The sequence below is a fragment of the Hippopotamus amphibius genome, chromosome 1 (assembly GCF_030028045.1).
Source record: "Hippopotamus amphibius kiboko isolate mHipAmp2 chromosome 1, mHipAmp2.hap2, whole genome shotgun sequence".
NCBI classification, from domain to species: Eukaryota; Metazoa; Chordata; class Mammalia; order Artiodactyla; family Hippopotamidae; genus Hippopotamus; species Hippopotamus amphibius.
Genome location: NC_080186.1, coordinates 37,799,468 through 37,823,915, shown reverse-complemented (window position 1 = coordinate 37,823,915; position 24,448 = coordinate 37,799,468). Strand labels below are relative to the sequence as shown.

The 24,448-nt window shown below is 37.7% G+C and overlaps 1 protein-coding gene across 4 annotated transcripts in view; it reads left to right on the top strand.

Moving 5' to 3' along the window:
* Nucleotides 1–24,448, top strand: part of PIK3R3 (phosphoinositide-3-kinase regulatory subunit 3) — a 98,053-nt gene that overhangs the window by 31,016 nt on the left and 42,589 nt on the right. The window lies entirely within an intron of this gene.

Below are 24,448 nucleotides of genomic sequence, written 5' to 3'. Positions count from 1 at the left end.
TTAGCGTAATGCCTTCAAGGTCCATCTATGCTGTCACAAATGGCAGGATTATCTTCTTTCTATGACTGAATAATATTCCTTGGTATATATTTTCTTTTTCTTTCTTTTTTTTATTTTTGGCCTCACCTCGTGGCTTGTGGGATCTTAGTTCCCTAACCAGGAATCAAACCCAGGCCATAGCAGCGAAAATCTGAGAGCACCAAGTCCAAACCACTGGACCTCCAAGGAATTCCCTCCATTGTATATATTTTCTTTATCCATTCATCCATCAGTGGACACTTAAGTTGTTTCCACATCTTGGCTATTGTAAATAACGTTGCAGTGAACATGGGGATGCATATATCTTTTTGAGTTAGTGTTTTCATTTTTTTTAGATAAATACCCAGAAGTGGAGTTGCTGGTTCATACATTAATTCTATTTTTAATTTTTTGAGGAACCTTCATGCTGTTTTGCATAGTTGCTGTACCAATTTACATTCCCACTGACGATGCAAAGATTTTCTTTTCTCTGCATCCTCACTGACACGTGTTATTTCTTGTCTTTTTGATAGTAGCCATTGTAACAGGTGTGACATGATATCTCATTGTAGTTTTGATTTGAATTTCTCTGATAATAGTGATGTTGAGCACCTTTTCATGTAACAGTTGGCCACCTGTAAGTCTTTTTGGAAAAATTGCTATTCAGATCCTCTGCCCATTTTTTATCAGACTTTTTTGCTATTGAGTTGCATAAGTTTTTAAATATATTTATTTTTTATTTTTAAAAGTATTTATGTATTTATTTGGCTGGGCCAGGTCTTAGTTGTGCCATGTGGGATCTTTGTTGCCATGTGAGGGATCTTCCTTGCAGCGTGCAGGATCTAGTTCCCTGACTAGGGATTGAATCCAGGCTCCCTGCCTTGGGAGTGCCGTGTCTTAACTGCTGGACCACCAGGCAAGTCCCTAATATATTTTAGATGTTAATTTCATATTTTCCCCCATTAGGTAGGTTGTTTATTCATTTTGTTGACGGCTTTCTTTGCTGTGCAGAAGCTTTTTGGTTTGATGTAGTTCCATTTGTTACTTTTGTTGCCTTGCTTTTGGTGTCAAATCCACAAAACCATTGCCAAGACTGACGTCAAGGAGCTTACCTTCTGTTTTCTTCTAGGAGTTTTATGGTTTCAGCTCTTATGTTTAAGTGTTTAATCCATTTTGAGTTGATTTAAAAAACAAAAGAATTATTTCTTATTTATTTTGGCTCTGCCAGGGCTTAGTTGTGGCATGCAGGATCTTGTTCCCTGACTAGAGGTTGAACCTGGGCCCCCTGCACTGGGAGCATGGAATCCTACCCACTGGACCACTAGGGAAGTCCCATTTTGAGTTGATTTTTGTGTATGTTTGTGTATGGTGTAAGATGGTGGTCTAGTTTCATTCTTTTGCATGTGGCTGTCCAGTTTTCTCAGCACCATTTATTGAAGAGATTGTCCTTTCCCCTTTGTGTTTCCTTGGCTCTTTTGACATAAATTAATTGACCGTGTGTAGGTTTATTTCTGGACTATTTCATTCCATTGATCTGTATGCCTGTTTGTATGCCAATACCATACTGTTTTGATTGCTTTAGTTCTGTAATATAGTTTAAGTTCAGGAAGTGTGAAGCCTCCAGCTTTGTTATTTCTTCTCAAAATTGCTTTGACTATTGGGGTCTTTTGTGGTTCCATGCCAGTTTTAGGATTGTTTGTTCTATTTCTGTGAAAAACACCATTGAAATTTGGGTAGGGGTTGCATTGAATCTGTAGATTGCTTTGGGTGGTATGAACATTTTAACAGTATTTCTTCCAGTCCATGAGCATGGAATATCTTTCCATTTAGTTGTGTCTTCTTTAATTTCTTTCATTAGTGCCATATAGTTTTCAGATGTAGAGATCTTTCACCTCGTTGGTTAAATTTGTTCTTAGGTATTTTATTCTTTTTGATCAGGTCATAAATGTGATTGTTTTCTTAATTTCTCTTTCTTATGGCTCCTTATTAGTTTAGAAGTGCAGCCAGTTTTTGCATATTGATTTTGTATCTTGCAGCTTTACTGAATTTGTTTATTAGTTCTAACAGTGTTTTTTTTTTTTTTTTGGTGGAGTCCTTAGGGTTTTTTATATATAATATATTGTCATCTGCAAATAGAGACAGTTTTACTTTTTCCTGTCCAATTTGGATGCCTTTCATTTATTTATTTTTTACCTAATTGCTCTGGCTAGGACTTTCAAAACTGTATTGAATAAAAGTGGTGAATAAAAGTTATCTTGTTCCTTAAAAAAGCTTTCAGCTGTTTATTATTGCATATGATATTAGCTGTGGGCTTATCATATGTGGTCTTTATTATGTTGAGGTGTGTTCCCTCTGTACCCCTTCTTTAAAAAAATATTTATTTATTTACTTATTTATTTATTTGGCTGTGCCAGGTCTTAGTTGCGGCACACAGGATACTTGTCATGGCATGTGGGATCTTTGTTGTGGCATGTGGGATCTTTGTTGCTGTGTGCAGGATTTTCATTGCAGCATGCGGGATCTTTACTTGCAGCATGTGGGATCTTTTTTTAGTTGCGGCATGTGGGATCTTTAGTGGTGGCATGTGAACTCTTAGTTGAGGCATGTGGGATTTAGTTCCCTGACCAGGGATCAAACCCGAGCCCCCTGCATTGGAAGTGTGGAGTCTTAGCCACTGGACCACCAGGGAAGTCCCCCTGTGTACTCACCTTGTTCAGAGTTTTTATCATTAATAGATGTTCAGTTTTGTCAAATGCATCTATTGAGATGCTCAGATGACTTTTCTTCATTTTATTAATGTGGTATATCACAATGTGGTGCTTTGTGGATGTTGAACCATCCTTGCATTCCTGGAATAAATTCCACCTGATCATGATGTGTGGTCCTTTTAATGTATTGTTGAATTCAGTTTGCTGATGTTTTGTTGAGGAGTTTTACATCTATGTTCACTGGAGATATTGGCTTGTAATTGTCTTGAAGTATCCTTGTTTAGTTTTGGTTTTAGGGTAATGTTGGCCTCACAAAAATGAGTTTGGAAGTGTCCCCTCCTCTTCTATTATTTGTAAGAGTTTGAGAAGGATTGCTATTAATTCTTTTTAAAATGTTTGGTAGAACTCAGTAGTGGAGCCATCTCTGGACTTTTGTTTATTGGGGGGGTGGGTTTCATACTGATTCAATCTCCTTACTAGTATCTGGTCTGTTCATATTTTCTATTTCTTCATGATTCAGTCTTGGTAGGTTGTATGTTCCTAGGAATGTATCCATATCTTCTAGTTTGTACAGTTTTTTGGCATATAATTACTCATAAGTAGTCTCTTATGATCCTTTATATTTCTGTGGTATCAGTGGTAATATCTCCTTTCATTTCTGATTTTATTTGAGTCCTCTGTCTTCTTTTCTTGCTAAGTCTAGCTAAATATTTGTCTATTTTTAAAATATTTTTGAAAAACCAGTGAGAGCTTGTCTGCCATTTTAAAAAAGGGTGATAAATTATGGAGAACTGACTAGACAAAGTAAAGAGGAGTTGGAATTCTAGAGGTAGTAAATTGTGGGAAGGTAAAGGTAAATATATGGGGAAATTAATGGAAAATAAGGGTCATCTTAGTAAAGTTTGTTTATGCAGACTTGAGTTGGTGCTGTCTCCTGTGATAAAAGTCATTTCTGGTGATTAAGAGTCATTCTCCTCTTCCTGGTATGGGAGAGGGAGATGTCTTTACAAATATGCTCTGCCATTAGACAGAAATGAGGAGGGCAGAGAGTTCCTCTTGTGTCTGCTGTTTCTTAATTGCCTTCAGCTCAAAATAATCCTCATGCCAAAGTGGCATATTTTGGGGTGGCATATTCTGATCCCTTTCACTGAGGCATGTTTTGTTCTGTAACACATATGGCCTTATGAATAGGTTGTAGGATCAGAACCTGAGCCTCTTCTTTATCCTAGCTCTTTTTTTGGTTTCAGGGTACAATTCAGTTATACATAAATCCTTTTGTACCTGCACAAAAAGTGGCAGTGAAAAAAATCCCTTTTCAAACAGATGTCTGATTAGATTAGTAGTTCTTAAACTTTTTGGTTTGGGACCCTTTGCACCCTTAAACATTACTGAAGACCCTAAAGCGTTTTTGTTTATGGTAGTTCTGTCTATTTTTAATGTATTAGAAATTAAAACAAAATTTGAAAATGTTTACCATATTCATTTAAAAATAACAATAACAGGGACTTCTCTAATGGTCCAGTAGGTAAGACCCTGTGCTCCCAAAGCAGGGGGCCTGGGTCCTATCCCTGGTCAGGAAACTAGATCCTGCATATATGCCACAACTAAGAGTCTGCATGTTGCAACTAAGAGTCCACGTGCCACAACTAAGAAACCCACATGCTACAAATAAGAGCCTTCATGCCACAACTAAAAGATCCCACATGCCACAACTAAAGATGTGTTGCATGCTGCAACTAAAGATCCCACATGCAGCAATGAAGATCCATGTGCTGCAACTAAGACCTGGCGCAGGGCTTCCCTGGTGGCGCAGTGGTTAAGAATCTGCCTGTCAATGCAGGGGACATGGGTTTGAGCCCTGGTCCGGGAAGATTCCACATGCCACAGAGCAACTAAACCCATGCACCACAATTGCTGAGCCTGTGCTCTAGAGCCCACTAGCCACAACTACTGAGCCCATGTGCTGCAACTACTGAAGATCATGTGCCTAGAGCCTGTGCTTTGCAGCAAGAGAAGCCACCGTAATAAGAAGCCTGTGCACTGCAATGGAGAGTAGCTCCCACTCTCCACAGCTGCAGGAAGCCTGTGTGCAGCAATGAAGACCCAATGCAGCCAATAAAATTAAATAAATAAATAAATAAATACTAGCTATAAAAAAAAAATTCTAAAAAAAAGACAAGACCTGGCACAGCCAAAATAAATAATTAAAAAATAACAATAACAAAACCATTACATGTAACATAAGTGACGTATTTTAAACGAAAAATAATTTAATTTCCAAAACAAATTTAGTTAGAAGCATGGCATTGGTTTACATTTTTTTTCAGATCTCTTCAATCTCTGGTTAATAAAAGGCAAATGGATTCGTACATCTACTTCTTTTATATGTTATGATATGTTGTTTTGGTTGAAGTCTGTGAAGAGAAATCTGGTCTCACACAGGCAGTTGCAAAAGGGAGGAATATTTTAATATAATTAATGTTAGTGTTTAAGGTCTTCCTTGACACTTCTTTGACAAAACTTTGATAGTTTCTTAAAGGTTAGTTGAAATGTGGAATGAAAAACCATATCGAAGAACTTTTCAAATACTGTTATATTACAGTCCATTGGTCTTGTACTTTAATAGATTTCTTATCCATGCATGATTTTTTTTTTTAAGATAATAAGTGGCAAGGCAAGGATACACATCCAGGCAACTCTTAATCACTGCATTTAATGAGTCTTAACTATTTTTACTGTAATGGCATGGTTATGTTTTTTAAAATTAATTAATTAATTAATTTATTGGCTGTGTTGGGTCTTCTTTGCTGCTCATGGGCTTTCTCTAGTTGTGGTGAGCAGGGGCTACTCTTTGTTGTGGTGTTCGGGCTTCTCATTGTGGTGGCTTCTCTTGTTACAGAGCACGGGCTCTAGGCATGCGGGCTTCAGTAGTTGTGGCACGGGGGCTCAATAGTTGTGGCTCATGGGCTCTAGAGCACAGGCTCAGTAGTTGTGGTGCATGGGCTTCGTTGCTCCGTGGCATGTGGTATCTTCCTGGGGCAGGGATCGATTGTGCCCTCTGCATTGGCAGGCAGATTCTTAACCACTGCGCCACCAGGGAAACCACCCCCCATGCATGATTTTATAACATCATGAATTGTTGTAATCCATCTGGGCTGCTATAACGAAAATACTTTATAGACTGGGTGGCTTATGAACCGCAGAAATCTATTGTTCACAGTTCTGGAGGCAGAGAAATCTACAGTCAAGGTGCCATCGGATTTGGTATCTGGCAAGAACCCACTTTCACATTCATAGGTGTCTGTGTTTTTCCTATGTCTTCACATGGTAGAAGGGGCAAGGGAGGTCTCGGGTCTCTTTTATAAGGATACTGATCCCATTCATGGAGGCTCCACCCTCATAATCTAATCACCTCCCAGAGACCCCCTCCACCTCCAAATACCATCATATTGGGAGTTAAGAGTTTAACATATGAATTTTGTGGGGATATGTTGGGCTGCACCCTGTAGGCCTGCAAGCCCTGCCTGTACTTGCCCTGCCTCAAGACTGGAGAAAGAGCCTGGAATCAGCAACAGAGATATCAGTGGTTTCATAGGTGGGTAAATCTTACATAGACAGCAGATGGCTGCCGTAGGAGGGGGAGGGGAATGATTTACAGTAGGTTGGCTCACTGGTTACCAGGGAAACCAACAGAGGGGCACACGCCTTTGGTAAACTGTCATAGTGAAGATAGTTCTGATCTAAAGATTAAAACAACCACTAGGTGGTGATTGATTAGACTCTTAGGGAATGTCAGTCACATGAGTAGGGTGTAGGTGATGCAGGGACTGGTGGAGCAGGGGATGTACGGAGAGCAGGAGAACAGCCATCTTGGGTGGCCTGGTCATATGAGATACAAACATTCAGCCTATAGCAATCTTTTTGAAAATATTGGTTGACTGAATTATATAGGTCTTCCAAATGTTTTCACATTGCATTCTGCAGTGTTAAATAATCATTTTAATATCACTGTTGACCTCAACAGAAAAGTTTTAAAGTTATTGGGAAGCTTTCAAGTTTTGTAAAAAATGTAATATTCTTTTGAAAGCTCAGTTTTGTCAATGGCAACAAATACTGTCCATAGGTCTCTGTAAAGTGAGAGGGTTACTTTATTTATTTTTAGAAAAATGTCTGCCAAATACCCAAGTGTGAATAATTATAGTTTGTTAGCCATTTTTACAGTTAAAAATAGACTTCTGTGGAGAAAGTGGCTTGTAAGACAACCTCTTAAGGGTTTTTCAAGATAACCATTATATTGCATTGTGCAAAACTGTTTTATATGTATTTTTCATTTTGTCACACTATTAAAAAGATGTGTACTCAAGGGTCAAGGTTTATAAAATTTTAAGTATATATATTTTTTTATAATAAAAGCTAGAGATGTCATAAAATTTTTTTACTGCTTTGTGTTGGATATTTTTAAGTCCAACTGACTTTTTTTTTTTAACTCAGGTATGTGATAGTGAAGAGTAGTGACAAGACTGATGAAATGGTCCAGTTTGATTCCACTGCTTTGGTTTATCTTTTATCCAAGATGCTTGTACACTATCAGTGAACCATAATTAAGTGAAGGAGGAAATATGAGGGTGAGTCAAAAATTATCTGCACTCTGGCTGTAGAATTTATTTTAATTAACTCTTAGAAGAGACAAACATCCTTTTTCAACATAATCTCCTTGCTTTTCAATACACTTTGTCCACCTGTCACACACTTTTTTATTCCCTCATTAAAAAATGTTTCAGGCTGAGCTGCAAGCCACGAATGTACCGCTGTCTTCGCTTCTTCATCAGAAGCGAATCTTCGTCCTCGTAGGGCTGCTTTCAGGGGACCAAACAGGTGAAAGTCTGATGGAGCAAGATCAGGACTATAGGGAGGCTGCTTTAACACCTCAAAATGAAGTAATCCATGACAGACTTAGGTTTCGAAAAGTTTGTGCAAGTTGGGTACTGAAACAACTCATGGAAGGACATAAACATAAGTGTTTGGATATCTCCAAACAAAATTTGGACTGATATGCTAAGCAAGGTGAAAGTTTGTTAAAGAGAATCATTATTGGTGACAAGATATGGATTCATTGCTAGGAGCCTGAGAGTAAACAGCAGAGTATGGAATGGAAACATCCTCAGTTGCCGGCCAAGAAAAAGTTCAAAAGTCAGCTATCAGCTGGAAAATTGATGCTTCCAGTTTTCTGGGATTCTCAAGGGCCAGTATTGGAACATTATCAGGAAAAAGGTCAACAATCAAACAGTGCTCATTACAGTGAGATGCTTATTGAAGAGCTGAAGCCTAAACTTCAGATTAAATGCAGAGGACTGCTATCTAAGGGGTTGTGATCTTGCATGACGATGCACGTCCGCACACTTCTGCCCACACTGTTGACACTCTGCAAAAACTTTGTTTTGGGGTGTTAAAGCATCCTCCCTATAGTCCTGATCATGCTCCATCGGACTTTCACCTGTTTGGTCCCCTGAAAGCAGCCCTACCAGGGCAAAGATTTGCTTCTGATGAGGAAGCATAGACAGCAATACATTCGTGGCTCGCAGCTCAGCCTGAAACATTTTTTTAATGAGTGAATAAAAAAGCGTGTTGACAGATGGACGAAGTGTATTGAAAAGTAAGGAGATTATGTCGAAAAAGGATGTGTTTGCCCCTTCTAAGAGTTAAATAAATTCTATAGCCAGAGTGTGGATGATTTTTGACTCACTCTTGTATTAATATGAAAATAGTTTTGGGGACTTCCCTAGTGGCACAGTGGTTAAGAATCCTCCTGCCAATGCAGTGGACACAGGTTTGATCACTGGTCCGGGAAGATCCCACGTGCTGCGGAGCATCTAAGCCCATGCGCCACAACTACTCAACCTGCACTCTAGAGCCTGCGAGCCACAGCTACTGAAGCCTGTGCACTTAGAGCCCATGCTCTGCAACAACAGAAGCCACTACAATGAGAAGCCTGCGCACCGCAACAAAGAATAGCCCCTGCTTGCGCTGCAACTAGGGAAAGCCTGCGCGCAGCAATGTAGAATCAACACAGCCAATAAATAAAATAAATAAATAAAATTGAAAAAAAAAAGAAGAAAATAGTTTTGACCTTGTATATTCCCTGAAAAAATCTCAGGGGCTCTCAAGAGTTTGTGAACCACACTTTGGAAACTGTTGCACTATTATCAAGAGGAGAGTGCTTTGTCTGTGTCAGAACCATATTAGTAGAAATCACCTTAGCCATTTATTTGGTACTGTGTAGAAAGAAAAAAGAAAAGATTCTGGTTGTGCGATTAAAATAAATTGTTCGATTATATACAAAATATAAAATTTATAAGTTTAACCTTTTAAAGTGTATGTCAGTGGCATTAAGTAAATTCACAGTGTTGTGCAACCAATACCACTATCCATTTCTGAAATTTTTCATCATCGCTAACAGAAACTTAATACTTTAGACAATAATTCCTCTATTCTCCCCACCCTGCAGCTCCTGGTAACCTCTATTCTACTTTCTGTCCCTGTTAATTTGCCTGTTCTGGGTACTTCATATAAGTTGAGATAAATATACAATATTTTTTTTTTTTTGGTCTGGCTTATTTCATTTAACATTGTATGTTCAGGATTCATTCATGTTGTAGCCTGTATCAGAATTTCATTCTTTTATAAGGCTGAATAATATTCTTTTATATGTGTATACCACATTTTGTTTGTCTGTTCTTCTGTTGACAGACATTGGTTTGTTTCTGCCTTCAGCTGTTGTGAATAATGCTGCTATGAACGTTGGTGTACAAGTATCTGAGTCCTTGCTTTTAATTCTTTTGAGTATATACCTGGAAGAGGAATTGCTAGATAATCTGGTAATTTTATGTTTAACTTTTTAAGGAACCACCAAATTGTTTTCGCAGCATCTGTATCATTATTACATTCCTAGCAGCAATGCACCAGGGTTCCAATTTCTTCATATTCTTGCCATCACTTGCTATTTTCTGTTATTTTGATAATAGCCATCCTAATGGGTATGAAGTGATAATTCATTGTGGTTTTGATTTGCAGCTCCCTAATAACTAATAATAATCTTTTCATGTGCTTATTGGCCTTTTGTGTACCTTCTTTGGAGAAATATGTATTCAAGTCCTTTGCCCATTTTTTAAATTGAGTCGTTTTGGTTGATATTAAACCCTTATAAGATATATAATTTGCAAATATTTTCTCCCATTCTGTGAGTTGTCTTTTTCACTTTTTTGATAGTGTCCTTTGATGCACAAAAGTTAAAAAAATTTTTTTTAATTTTATTTTTTGGCCATGCCACGCAGCATGCAGGATGTAGTTCCCTGACCAGGGAATGAGCCCGTGCCCCCTGCAGTGGGAGCGTGGACTCTTAACCACTGGACTGCCTGGGAAGTCCCCAAAAGTTTTAAATTTTGATGAATTCCTGTTTATTTTTTCCCTTTTTGCCTGTGTTTTTGGTATTGGACCCAAGAAATTATTACAAAATTTAATGTTGTGAAAATTTCCCTGTATGTTTTCTTCTAAGAGGTTTATAGTTTTGGCCCTTACATTTAGAACTGTATTAATTTTTTTATATAGCATGATGTAGGAGTTTAACTTCATTGTTTTGCATATGAATATACAGTTTCCCCAGCCCTGTATGTTGAAAAGACTCCCCAAAAGATGGTCTTTGGACTCTTATCCTAAATCAATATACCATATACATATGAAGGTTTATTTCTGATTTGTCAGTTTTGTTCCATTAGTCTGTGTGTCTGTCCTTATGCCAGTATTATCCTCTTTTGATTACTGTAGCTTTATAGTAAGTTTTGAAATAGGGAAGTGTGAATCCTCTGACTTTGTTCTTCTTTTTCAAGATTATTTTGGTTATTCAGGGTCCCTCTTAATTCCATATGAATTTGAGTGCTTTTTCCAGTCCTACAAAAATCCTATTGCAATTTTGATAGGATTGCATTGAGTCTGTAGATCACTTTCAACCATGTGTGAGCATGGGATGTGTTTCCATTTATTTATGGAATTATTTTCTTAATTTTCTTTCAGATTGTTCATTGCTGGTTTATAGAAATATAACTGACTTTTATGTGTGGATATTGGACCCCTACAACTTTGTCAAACTTGTTTATTAGCTCTAGTAGTTTTTTGTCTTTGTTTTGTTTTTGACTCTTTGGGATTTTCTATATGTAGGATACGTCATCCGCAAGTACAGTTTTACTTTGTTTTTGGCCATGCTGTGCAGCTTGCAGGATCTTAGTTCCCTGACCAGCAATTGAACCCAGGCCACTGCAGCGAAAGCTCCGAGTCTTAACTGCTGGACCACCACGGAATTCCATTTCCAATTTGGATACCTTTTATATATTTTTCTTGCCTAATTATTTTTCATTTCCAATTTGGATACCTTTTATATATTTTTCTTGCCTAATTATTCTGGCTAGAACCTCCAGTCGCACCCAGTGTTTACGTCATTTTGCTCAGGTTTCAAAGTCCTGTGAGAAAAGATTCAATTTGCTTTTTTCAGATTATGTATCCATCCCTCAGCCCCTTAGCCATGGGATAGGAGGAGACCTTGATTTACCAACACATATACAGGGAAGGAGTCATTCTTCCAGATGAAATTGCAGTACTATTACCAAAGAAGAGGAGATGGCTGCCCAACAGCCAACAAGCAAAGAAACAACCACTGGCTCCAAGGCCCTATTTGGTCACAATTGGTTGTGGCAAATACAGGGTTAGAACCCAGGCCCTTTGATTCATAGGCCAATATTTTTGTTCATTGTTCTAGCAGTTCTCTGTTAGATGTTAATCACAAATTAATTTTCTTAGAATGCTTTAGTTTAGTAGCTTTGAATTTTCAGTCTTATCAGTTGCCGCAATTTAATAAGGCTGCTTTCAAGTAGCATTTTCTGTTATGCATAAAAAATTTATTGGATAATGTTGAATTCTTTTAAAGGTCCTTATATTAATCTAAAAGTTTATGTTCAATATGTGTATATGGCATTTCATGTTAAGTTTTTACTCTCCATCCAGTAAGAACTGTCCATGGCATGCTTATAGTACAAAAACTTCATTTTTGGCACTCATGTTTATACATTTCTCTATTTTATTTGTTTAGGATGTTGACTTATGAACGGATGACCACTTTCATTCAAAAGCATTTCCCAAAGCATGTTGTAAATTATTTTCTTAGGAAAGGATCATTTATTCCTGAGAAAGAGATGGTCTTTGAAGTGGTTAAAATGATAGAATCTGGACTAGCATTACTTGGGTGCATTTGTTAGTTGGGCAAGGGCTACTTAATCTCTTTTTTGTGTTTGTAACATGGGCATGATAATAGTATCTCCTTTATAAGATTGTTGTGAGGATCAAATTAACTAATATATGTAAAGCACTTAGAATAATGCCTGTCATATAGTAAGTAAACACTCAGTGAATATTAATTAGTATATGTCCCCACTGGAGAGAACTATTGGTCTCAATATTTTTTATTAAGCTCTGTACAGTAGGATTTTTTAAAAATTTAATTAATTAATTTTATTTATTGGCTGCGTTGGGTCTTTGTTGCTGCTCGTGAGCTTTCTGTAGTTGTGGAGAGCGGGGGCTACTCTTCATTGCAGTGCACAGGCTTCTTGTTGCGGAGCACAGGCTCTAGGCGCATGGGCTTCAGTAGTTGTGGTGCAGGGCTCAGTAGTTGTGGTGCATGGGCCCCGTAGTTGTGGCTCATGGGCTCTAGAGCGCAGGCTCAGTAATTTTGGCATCCGGGCTTAGTTGCTCCTCGGCATGTGGGATCTTCTCGGCCCAGGTATCGAACCCATGTCCCCTGCATTGGCAGGCAGATTCTTAGCCACCGTGTCACCAGGCAAGCCCTGTACAGTAGGATTTCTAGTGATTAATTGCTTTGATAGACTTACTAGTATATCAAGAAACTTCATTGCTAACTCAACAAGATACTTCTGGTGATTCTGTCATCTATTAGAAACTATATTAGGTACTGAGGTTACAATGATGACTAGTATTCACTTCTTACTGGGATCTTATAGTCTACTGGGAGTCACACACAAGTAAGATGTTATTTTAATAGAGACTGACAGGTACGATAATAAGAGTAAGCAGGAAATACTTACGATATCAAATGGAGGGACAGTCAGTCTTGCCAGGAGAGCGGGCATTTGAGAAGTTTCCTTGAAGAGGTACTGAGAATGAATTTCACATAGGAATTACCAGGTAGAAATTAGGTGGCTGGAGATAAGATTTGGAGGTCTGCAGCATGAAATTACCCCAGGAAAGTATACAAAGCAAGTGTTGCAAATTTACGTGTCTACAAATAGCTATGAGTGAAGCAGGCTGGATATTTTAAACATATGCTACACTAGCTAAATGAAAATGACAGCTGAAACTTGGCCTTAGGTATCTTGGGAGACCCCAGGGAGTAATTATTGCTTTGTAGCAATATGGGCTCAGGATTTTCAGAACTTCCAGTTTTTTAAAAGAAGCCTGAAATTGAGTTTGATGTGGAATTCCCTAATTTTTAAGTGTTGGGAAATCAAAACGCTCTGGGAGTAGAGTTGGGGAGAAAATACTAATTGTAAGGTCAAAACAGTACATTTCTGATCACTAAAATGAGCCTTGTGGAATGCCAGTTTGTGATATCTTTGGTCTAGAGTGGTGGGATGAGGAGGCAGCTGGCCCGGGAAAAGGAGCCTATAAAAGGTTTAGAGAGAATGGCCAGAGAGATAGAAAAAGTATACAAAAGTGTATGGTCTCAGATGTTGAGTAAAGAGGGTATTTCAAAGTGGAGGGAATGATTAGCAGTATCAAATTCTGCAGATAAGGAATGAAAAATGTGTACCAAATTTAGCAGTGTAGTCGCTGCCCTTGGCAGAAGTGTTTCAGTGGAGTTGTGAAGTTGGGAGGCAGGATTGCAGTGGATTCAGGAGGGAATTTAAGTGGAGACAGGTAGTGTACAGCTCTTTGGTAAAGCTTGGGTAGGAAAAGTTATAGGGTATGAGTTCTTAATCTGGGATTTATGGACACCCCCTCCATCAATATTATATGCACACTGTGTGTGTAGGTACATTTTTTCTGGAGAGAAGCCTTAAAGGTTTCATCAGCTCTTCAAAAGAGTTTATAACCCCAAAGAACCACTTCTGTCAGGGGGCCTGTAGTTGAGTGATTTGGGCATATTTATGAGCTTGTTGGAAAGGAGCCAGTAAAGCAGGAGAGACCAGCAAGTAGGAATAGGGTGTTGGAAAACCACAGTTCCTCTGGTGGTAAAAGGAGATGAGATCTAGAGCATTAGGTAGGGGGACTAATTTAGATAAGAAGGAAAAAATGGGTATGGGTGCATATATATTTATAGGAGAATGGCAGGAAACTGAAGTAGCTCTGTTCACAATGTTTAATTTCTCTGTTATGTAGTAGGGGAAACGGGGTCTACCAAAAAATGTGTAGAAAGAGGTGGAATGTGATGTTTGAGGAAGGTGGAGAAGGTTTGAAACAGCTGTAGTGAAGAGTGGGAAAGAGGGAATTCCAGGGAGAGCTTTTTGGATTGCATTGAGTGGTCTGTGTGTGATTGGAGATCATTACCAGTGAAACCAAATTGAAGATGGTGTTGTTTATTTCCCTTTCTTGTGGCCTAAGGAGAGAGCAGAAAAAGCATGAAAATGGATTGAGCTATGGTTGGGGTCTTGCCAGGCAGGTACATTTAGTAGAATAAGAGGAATAAGAGAGATGAGGCTATTGATTGAGATAGGCAGTGAAGACCAGCATCGTATAGAAAGTAATGAGTTCAGGGAATTGGAGGGCTTATAGAGGCTAAAGAACAGGGGGAGAGCAGGAGTAAACGAGAAAGCTGTAGAGATAGAAGTCAGAGCATTTGTGGGATTAGGACCAGGGTTCTCATCCTAGTTTTTTGTTTGTTTGTTTTTAAATCAGAATTACCAGCTGTGTTTAAAAAAACACAGATTCCCAGGTCTCATTCTGGATCAACTGAATCATAATCTCTAGGGAGTTGGACCCAGGCATCTTCATTTAAGAAGATCTATGTATGATTTAAAGAAATTTTTCAGTGTTTACATATAGTAAAATTTACTCTTTTGTGTGTACAGTTCTGAGGTTTTTTTTTAATGATAATACCAGATTTATTATTTTTTAAAATATTTATTTATTTATTTGGCTGCATCTGGTCTTAGTTGCAGCATGAGGGATCTTCATTGCGGTATGCAGGCTCTTTAGTTGCAGTATGCAGGACCAGTTCCTTGACCAGGGATCGAACCCGGGCCCCCTGCATTGGGAGTGCGGAGTCTTAGGCACTGGACCACCAGGGAGGTCCCCAGTTCTGAGTTTCAACAAATGCATAGTGATGCCTTTTATTAGGATAGAGTAGATAGGAGGAGCAGGTTTACTAAGGAAGGTACATTTGTTTTTGAACAACATCTAATTTCTTGTTACGCTAAAGATGCAGCCCATGGAATTAAGATTATTACACGGAATTAACATTTTTTTTCATCACTTTCTTAAGTCTAGATCAAGGATGGGCATACTTTTTCTGTAAAGAGCCAGGTAGTTAATACTTTAGGCTTTGTAGGCCACATATGGTCACTGTTACCTATTTTGTGCGTGCGTGTGTACGAATGTGTGTGTGTGTTCCAACCATTAAAAAATATAAAACCGTTCTTTGCACTGTTCAAAAATAGGCAAAGGGCCATAGTGTAATGACCCCTGGTAGATAATCAATACAACAGTAAATTAAGCTCTGATTTGTAGCATTTGCTTGATTCTAGAAGTGTAAATACTCCTGGGCCTGATTTCAAGCTGTAATACCAATGTGATATGCTGAATGCAGAGTTTGAAAGAGATGTGCAATATCACAAAGGATTTCTACTATATAAGTGCAATAGATGTAAATAACTTTAAACACATAGTTAAATAAAATATAGTAAAATACTAATTAAGTGAAGAATTTTGAGTTGAAATTTTGATATAATTTATATAATTGTGCATTTTTATGATTTAATTTTAATAATTAAACTGTATATAATAGTGGCTTGCAAAATTCCTGAAAATGTAACAGTCAGCTTCTGCTAGCCTGTACAAGTTGGCTCTAACATATCATTGAGACAATATTGTAAATCAACTGTACTTCAATTAAAGAACAAACAAACATGTCATTGAACCTAAGACTTAGAGAAGTAAGATAATTTGCCAAATCTGGTTTAAGTAGCAGAACCAGAATAAACTCTAGGTTTCTTTTATTTAATTTTTATTTTTATCAGGGCAATTCAAGTTCATAGCTTAAAAAGTCAAAAGGTGCTTCAAGGTTTATAGTGAAAAAAAACCAACAGTTGCCTGCCTTACCCTCTCCATCCCTGATTTCTAATCTACAGAGGCAACACAATTCAAAAGCCTTTTCTTTTGGTTTTTACCTCCCTGTTTTTCATAATATGCCTATAGTACTATTTTACATTTTTTCACTTTTTGGTATTATTTATTCTTTCTAAGGAAGATGGGGATTTAGTTCTCTTATGCCATACATATACTTCCCCCTTTACCCATTTTCCAGTATATTTATATCACAATTATAATTGTTTCTTTAATTATATTTTAGTATTTACACTATTATGACTATGTAAATAGTGTTCATACCATTAGTATATTATGATTATATTTCCTTTATTATATAATTTTTTGGAATTATTGTCTTAGTTGTTAAACATTTGTCGGATTCTTTTTTATGTGCTTATGACAGCGTTAGCCACATACTCTATGACAGAACTATAAAACTCATCACAGTATGGTTAAACATGAGATAATCTATCATTTTAATTTTTTTTCTTCAACACATCCTCTAAGTCACTCTTTATTTTCTTGCTAGCATCCCAACTATTGTTTTCATCTTGTCATCCTGGTACTCCCATTATCCTAGGAATTACTTTTGCTTCTCTTCTGTGTTGACATCCATTTTCCTGAATCCTATACCATCTTGCCTAGATTTACTTCTTCATTTTGGTAGAGGACATTGTAAAGGAACTTCCTAAGAAAGGGTGCTAAGAGATAAGACCTCGTATGTCTGAAAATGTCAATTCTGCCCTCATGTGTAATTGGTCATTTGGCAGGATATATAATGCTAGGTTGAAAAACCAGTTTCACTCAGAACTTGAAGGTTTTTCCTCCAGTGTTGTTAATTTCCTATATTTGCTGTTGAGGAATCCAAAGTCATTCCAGGCCTTAGTTCTTTGTGATCTTTTTTTTTCTTTCTTTTTCCCATGATAGATTTTAAGATCTCTTTATTCCTAATGTGAAATTCCACAGAGATGTACCTTGATGTGGGTCTTTTTCATTCATTTTTGGGGCATACTTGGTACTTTCATTCTGGAAATGTATATCCTTCATTTCTGAGAATTTTTTCCTATTTATTTTAAATGTTTCTTAGTTGTAAGGTATGGGTGAAGGAAAAGAGGGCTTTCTAGAAAAACCGAGAGCTAAGGAAGAACAGAGGCTTTGTGTACATGAGGTGTGGGAAAGTGAGCAACCTTCCAAGAAAGGGGGCCACAAGGTTGGAAGTGTCCTTTAGGGAGAGCCAAATTTCAGAGAAGGCTAGGAAGTGGGAAGAACTTTCTGGGAAGATATTCAAGTTATAAAATAGTTTATTTAATTAGAATTTGGATGGGGAGGATATCAAGGGGGATGCTCTGGAGAACATAATGGAATGAACGATGAGCAGTGAGATGGTGTAGTGGGGAGGAATGAAAACACAGGAGATGACAGGGGGCTAAAATGAGTTTCCATGATTCCTCACCTCATACTCCCCATGTGCCAGGCATTTCTTTTAATTCTCTCTTGGGCTTTTTTTTTTTTTTTTTTTTGGGATATGCATGCTATTCCTTTAGTCTGGGACACTATATTTCTTGTCTTCCTTGACTCTCTCTGGATTTTGTGCCCTTATTTTGTGCTCCATGGCACTTTATTCTTTCTTTCTCTCTTATTTATTTATTTATTTATTTATTTGTCATGCCGTGTGGCTTGCAGGATCTTGGTTCCCCCACCAGGGATTGAACCTGGGCCTGGCAGTGAAAGCGCCGAGTCCTAACCACTAGATTGTCAGGGACTTCCCTTGTCTCTCTTTTTTAAATTGAGATACAAATCATATACCATAATATTTACCCTCTTAAATATATTTTAAAAATACTTTCCCTTTTATTATATTTAGCTGCAGTATAGTAATTATATGCTTTATTTATTTGAATTGCTCACTGGACTGTCTGTCTTGTTACTGTCTTTGGCATCTAGCCTGGCACCTATAGCTAAAGCTAGTATTTATTCATTGCTCTGTGTCATATGCTGTTTTAAGTTTACACATATGAACTCATTTAATCCACAAAGGATGTAGGTTCTACTATAGCCCCATTTTATGGATGAAAGAAACAAAGGCCTAGAATAAGTAGGTGCTCTATCAGTATTTGTTGAATGAACACATTTGGGTTACAGAATAAAGAAACTCTTTGGTTGGGGTTTCAGACAGAATGTTGGTTAAACTTAACCCTGAAATGAAGGAAAGATAGCTGGCTCCTGGTTTTGTGGTACTTGGAATCAAAAGGCTTGAAGGCCTCTGACTCTGCTTATATAACTAGATATTCCTCTTCTTCCACCAGCACATCCTGGAGACATACATTCAAATATTGTTTTAGCTTTTTCTCTTCAAGTTTTGATTTAAAGCCATCTTTCATGAAGTCAAATCCCAGACAATGAGGGCTGAGATCTGCCATTCCTCTCTGGTTTTAATAAGTACCTAACTCTGATTCTTAATGTTAAAAATTAAATATTTTATTTGGAAATAATTTCAGACTTACAGAAAAGTTGCAAAAATAAGAATACAAGGAACGATTTATGTGTCCTTCATTTGTTGTTAACATTTTGCTCCATTTGCTTTATCATTAATGCTCTCTCTCTCTGTATAAAATAATGCTGCTTTTTTCTGAACTATGTGAAAGTAAGTTACATTCATCCTGGCCCTTAACCCCTGAATACTTCAATATGTATCTCCTAAGAATAGGCGTATTCCTTTGCATACCAACTACACTGCAGTTATCAACTTCACTACATTTAACTTTGATACAATACTTTAATCTTCTGTTTGTACATTATTTGTAGACTATGACCAAAGAAATAATTTTTTTTACAGTGCTGTAGCCCCTAAATATTTATTTATTTATTTAAGCTGTGTCGGGTCTTAGTCGCAGCATGTGGACTCTTTGTTGAGGCAAGTTAGTTGTGGCATGTGAACGCTTACTTGTGGCATGCATGTAGGATCTAGTTCCCTGAGCAGGGATTGAGCCCGAGCTCCGTGCATTGGGAGCGTGGAGTCTTACCCACTGGACCACCAGGGAAGTCCCTCTGAATACTTTCTTTAATTAAAGAAATCGAAGTCACTTTTTTAAAGTGTTTTAAAAACAGAAAACACAACAAATTAAAATGAAAAATTATTCATAACTAGTCATTTTTGGTTTTGTTGTTCTTAAAACATACATAAATAATGCATACATATATAAAGTGCTCTCCTTTGTGACTCCCAACATTCCTGTTATATACACTATTAACAGTTTGTGTGTTCTTCCAGATGTTTTTGTTTTTGTTTTTTTATTTATTTAATTTATTTTTTGGTTGTGTTGGATATTTGTTGCTGCGTGTGGGCTTTCCTAGTTGTGGTGAGCAGGGGCTACTACTCTTTGTTGTGGTGTATGAGCTTCTCATTGTGGTAGCTTATCTTGTTGCAGAGCATGGGCTCTAGACGCTCAGGCTTCAGGGGTTGCAGCACATGGGCTCAATAGTTGTGGCTCGCAGGCTCTAGAGTGCAGGCTCAGAAGTTGTGGCTCATGGGCTTAGTTGCTCTGAGGCATGTGGGATCTTCCCAGACCAGGGCTCGAACCTGCGTCGCCTGCATTGGCAGGCAGATTCTCAACCACTGCACCACCTGGTAAGCCCCTTCCAGATGTTCCAAGCCTCTTCTAGCCCCTTCCAAACATATGTATATATGTTTGTTCTTATGTCTACGTATTAATTAAAACTGGATTTGAAACATCTTTCTGTATTGCTAATATTTTAAAACTTGTAATATCGTTTTTCAGAATGGGAAGAGAAATACTGTTCATTGTCTACTAGATAGAAGTAAAAGTGCTAGGTATTTTATGGATACTTATTTAGGAAGGTATCTGCTCAGATGCATTTAATTTATCACTCGGCACTGTAGTGCTCACTTAGTGCAAGAAGCACTTTGTCAAGGGGTTGAAAGATAATTAATGTACCCTAATTAGCTTCTCCCTCAATGTGTTCCACTTGACCTACTTAAAATGTATGTGATTTGTAATTTTTCCCTTTATTTATAATATCATAATCTGGAAGTGACATATGATACAAATCTGCTTATCTCCATATAATAAGAAGATTATGTAAGGTAAATTTTTACTTACTTTTGTTCAGTAAATTCTACAATTTGCACGGGAGGGGACCAACTACTAGAGAAAGCAAAACATTTAGTTTGAAGACTCACGTTAGTTTAGTTGAACTAAATTTGAACATACTCATGATTTTAGGAGTGATGAGTTATCGCGAAGTTTATCCTTTTGGATTATGAAGTCCATAAGTATAAAGACTGTGTCTGCCTAATTCATTGCTATATTCCCAGCTTTTAGAACACAGGAGGTATTCAATAAATACTTGTTTAACTTATGTATGGAATGATGATAGATAAGAATGTAGAAATAGGCCAGTATTTCATTCATTCTTATTGTGTTCTTTTAGCAACTTTATGTAGGAGCAGCTTTAAAAGCAGTTACAAGGAGGCTATGGGCAGCCCTCTGTAATAGATGTGACATGGTCATTATCTGTTTGTTGGTGGTGGAGCTATCAGCGAACTGTCATTATCCATAAATAGCACTTTCCCCATGCTGCTGGTCAACTCATTTCGGTATAGAGGTCCCCCAGAGAAGGAATCTAGACAAGCAGCAAGTCTCTGTGGCTCCTTTTGGTGATTAGGTTGTAATCTACCTGCTGATTCAAGGAGGCAAGTTGGTCCTTTTTTGGCTCTGGTGGTTATGGCATTCAGTTTAGTAAGGACTAGGTTTGAGAAGCCCAGTGTTTGAACTTAAAGTTTCCCCAGGAGGAGATCAGTTGCTCCTTTTGCTAAGTTTCCGTTGCACGTTAGTTTTACTTTTATTATAGTATTTATCTCATTCTGCTGAGAATTATGTTTAGGTGTTTCTAAGTGTCATTCCCTCTAGATTTGTTCTTTTGAGTGCCTTGTCTTTGTACCTTTCGTAGTGGTAGTGCAGTGCTTTTGTATAGCACAGGTTTAAAATGCTAATCCTTATAAATAGAAGTATTTTAAATTCTACAGAATTGTAGTTCCAACTGTAACTACTTCTATAAGCCACATCCTTTTCAAAGAAGATAGGTATAAATAGGTAGCCAGTTAGAAAAAAAAAGTATGGATTATAGCAAGCTCTCCCCCATCTAGTGATTTCAGAAGTCTGATATTTGTCTTTTTTTTATATAACAGCTTTATTGAGATATAATTCACATACCATACAATTCATTCACTTAAAAAGTGTGGATAATTCAGTAGTGTTTAATATATTCACAGAGTTGTGCAGCCATCACCCCAAGCAGTTTTGGAACATTTTCATCATCCCCCAAAGAAACCTGCATACATTGGTTGTCATTCCATTTTCCCCTTCAACTCAACCCTAGGCAACCATTATTCGGCTTTTTCTTTATAGATTTTCTTGTTTTAGACAATGGAATCGTATAATATGTGCTCTTTCATGACACTTTTTGTCACCTAGTCTAATGTTTTCATGGTTCACCTGTGTTATAGCATGTTTTATTCCTTTTTACTGCCTAATAGTATTTAATTGTGTATGTTTTCACACATACACCACATTTTATTTATTCATTCACCTTCGATGGATATTTGGGTTGTTTCCAGTTTTTGGTTATTATAAATAATACAGCTATGAACATGTATATACAGGTTTTTGTATGGTTGTATGTTTCATTTCTTAAAATGTGTAGCTAGGATTGAAATTGCTGGGTTGTATGGTGACTCTACATTTAACCTTTTGAGAAACTGCTACTAGACTGTTTTCCAACCAGTTGCATCATTTTACATTTCCATCATCAGTGCATGAAATTTCCAATTTTTCCACATCCTCACCAACACTTGTTATTATCTGTCTCTTTGATTATAGTCATCCTAGTGGATATGAAGTGGTATCTCATTGTGGTTTTATTTTCATTTCCTTGATGGCTAATGATATTGAATATGTTTTCCTCTGCTTGTGGGCCATTTGTATATCTTCTTTGGAGAGATGTCTGTTCAGATCCTTTGCCCATTTTTAATTTTAGTCATTTTTTATTATTAAGTTGCAGGGGTTCTTTATGTGTTCTAGATACAATTTTTGGTCAAATATATCATTTACAAAGATTTTCTCCAATTCCATGCGTTTTCTTTTCACTTTCTTGATGGTGTCCTTTGAAGTAGAAAATTTTTAATTTTGATGAAATTCAGTTTTCTATTTTTTCTTTAGTTTGTGCTTTTGGTGTCATATCTAAGAAACTATTGTCTAATCTAAGGTCATGAAGATTTAAGCCTGTTTTCTTCTAAAAGTTTTATAATTTTGGCTCTTAACATTTAGGTCTTTGATCCATTTTGAGTTAATTTTTGCATATATGGTGTGAGATAGGAGTCCAGCTGTTTTCTTATATTCACATTGTTCCCCTTTTCCCGCAGTATTATCTATAACTTTTTTGTTAATTCAGAAAAAGTTTTTTGAGGGCTTGCCTGCTGGTACAGTGGTTACGAATCCACCTGCTAATGCAGGGGACATGGGTTGGAGTCCTGATCTGGGAAGATCCCACATGCTGCGGAACAACTAAGCCCGTGTGCCACAACTACTGAACCTGCACTCCAGAGCCTGCGAGCCACAACTACTGAGCCCACGAGCTGCAACTACTGAAGCCCACGCACCTAGAGCCTGTGCTCTGCAACAAGAGAAGCCACTGCAATAAGAAGCCCACACACCGCAGCAAAGAGTAGTGCCCGCTCTCCGCAACTACAGAAAGCCTGTGCGCAGCAACGAAGACCCAATGCAGCCAATAAAATAAATAAATAAATTTATAAAGAAAAAAATTTTTTTAAATAGTCTAGAAGTTATAGAAAAGTTGCAAGTACAGTACAAATCACTTGATTTCTTGAACCAGTCAGAGTAGGTTGCTGACGTTATTGTCCATGATGACCACGTTTGTATTTCCCGCAAATAGGAACATTCTCCAATGTAACCATAATATGGCTTTCAAAATCAGAAAATTAACATTGATGCATTACTGCCATCTCATCCTCAGATCCTATTCAGGTTTGGTTTTTGTACTTATTTATGTATTTATTTATTTATTTGGCTGCATTGGGGCTTAGTTGTGACACATGAGATCTTTGTTGCAGCATGTGGGGTCTTTTGTTGTGGTGTGTGGGCTCTTTGTTGTGGTGCATGGGCTCTGTAGTTGTGGTGTGCAGGCTCTAGAGCACGTGGGCTCAGTAGTTGCAGCGCATGGGCTTAGTTGCCCTGCAACATGTGGGATCTTAGTTCTCCAACCAGGGATCGAACCCGTGTCCCCTGCATTGGAAGGCGGATTCTCAACCACTGAACTACCAGGGAGGTCCCCCCATTCAGGTTTTGCCATTGTCCCAGTAATGTCCTTTATAACAGAAGGATCCAGTCCAGACTCACACATTGTATTCAATTGTCATGTTTCTCTAGTCTTCTTCAGTCTAGAACGGTCCCTCAGTCTTTCTTGACTTTCACAAGCTTGACATTTTTGAAGATTCCAAGCCAGTTATTTTGTAGAATGTCTCTCAGTTGTGGTTTGTCTGATGTTTTTCATGATTAGATTCAGTTTATGCATGTTTGGCAGGTATATCACAGAAGTGTGTTGTGTCCTTTGTGGTGCATCCTGCTGGGGGCCTGTGATCTCACCATTACTGTTGGTAGTAACCTTGATTACTTGATTAAGGTGTGTTTGCCAGGTTTCTTCACTATTAATAAGCATTTGTAGGAAGACCTTCTAAATCATATAAATCTTCCTCCTCATTAATCTTTCCATTTTTTCATTTATTTATTTATGTCTGTGCGGACACTTAGATTCCTGTTTTGTTTAATGGCTTATGTTCCCTTATTATTGTTACTGGTATTGATGCTCCAGTTATCCCAGATCTGGCAGTGGGAGCCCCTTCAAGCTGGCTTCTTTGTTCTTTTGTCATGGCCCCTCATTCTTTGAGTACTTGGTTACTCTTTGGCACAACATAACGTTCCAGGTTCATTTGCTACTTGCTCTGCCCCACCCCAGCCATTTCTCCAAAGAGCCCTGGTTCCTTTTAGTAGAGAATGTTGTTAGAAACCAAGACCTGGGAGCTAAGTGTGCATATTAGGATCTTGCTGATCCTGGGACCTCTCAGGGGACAGAGCTAGGGGATAGTTGTATTTTCTGTAAGTACAGACATTTATATCTATCTGTCTATCGAATTCCATGAGTTCACATCAGTAGTTGCAATTGCAGTCCAAACCAGAGGGTTCATTCTACTTTTCTACCTTTCCCTATTTGTAACTTCCTTTTTAGACTGTGAGAACCCCAGCTCCTATTATCTGTAGTAG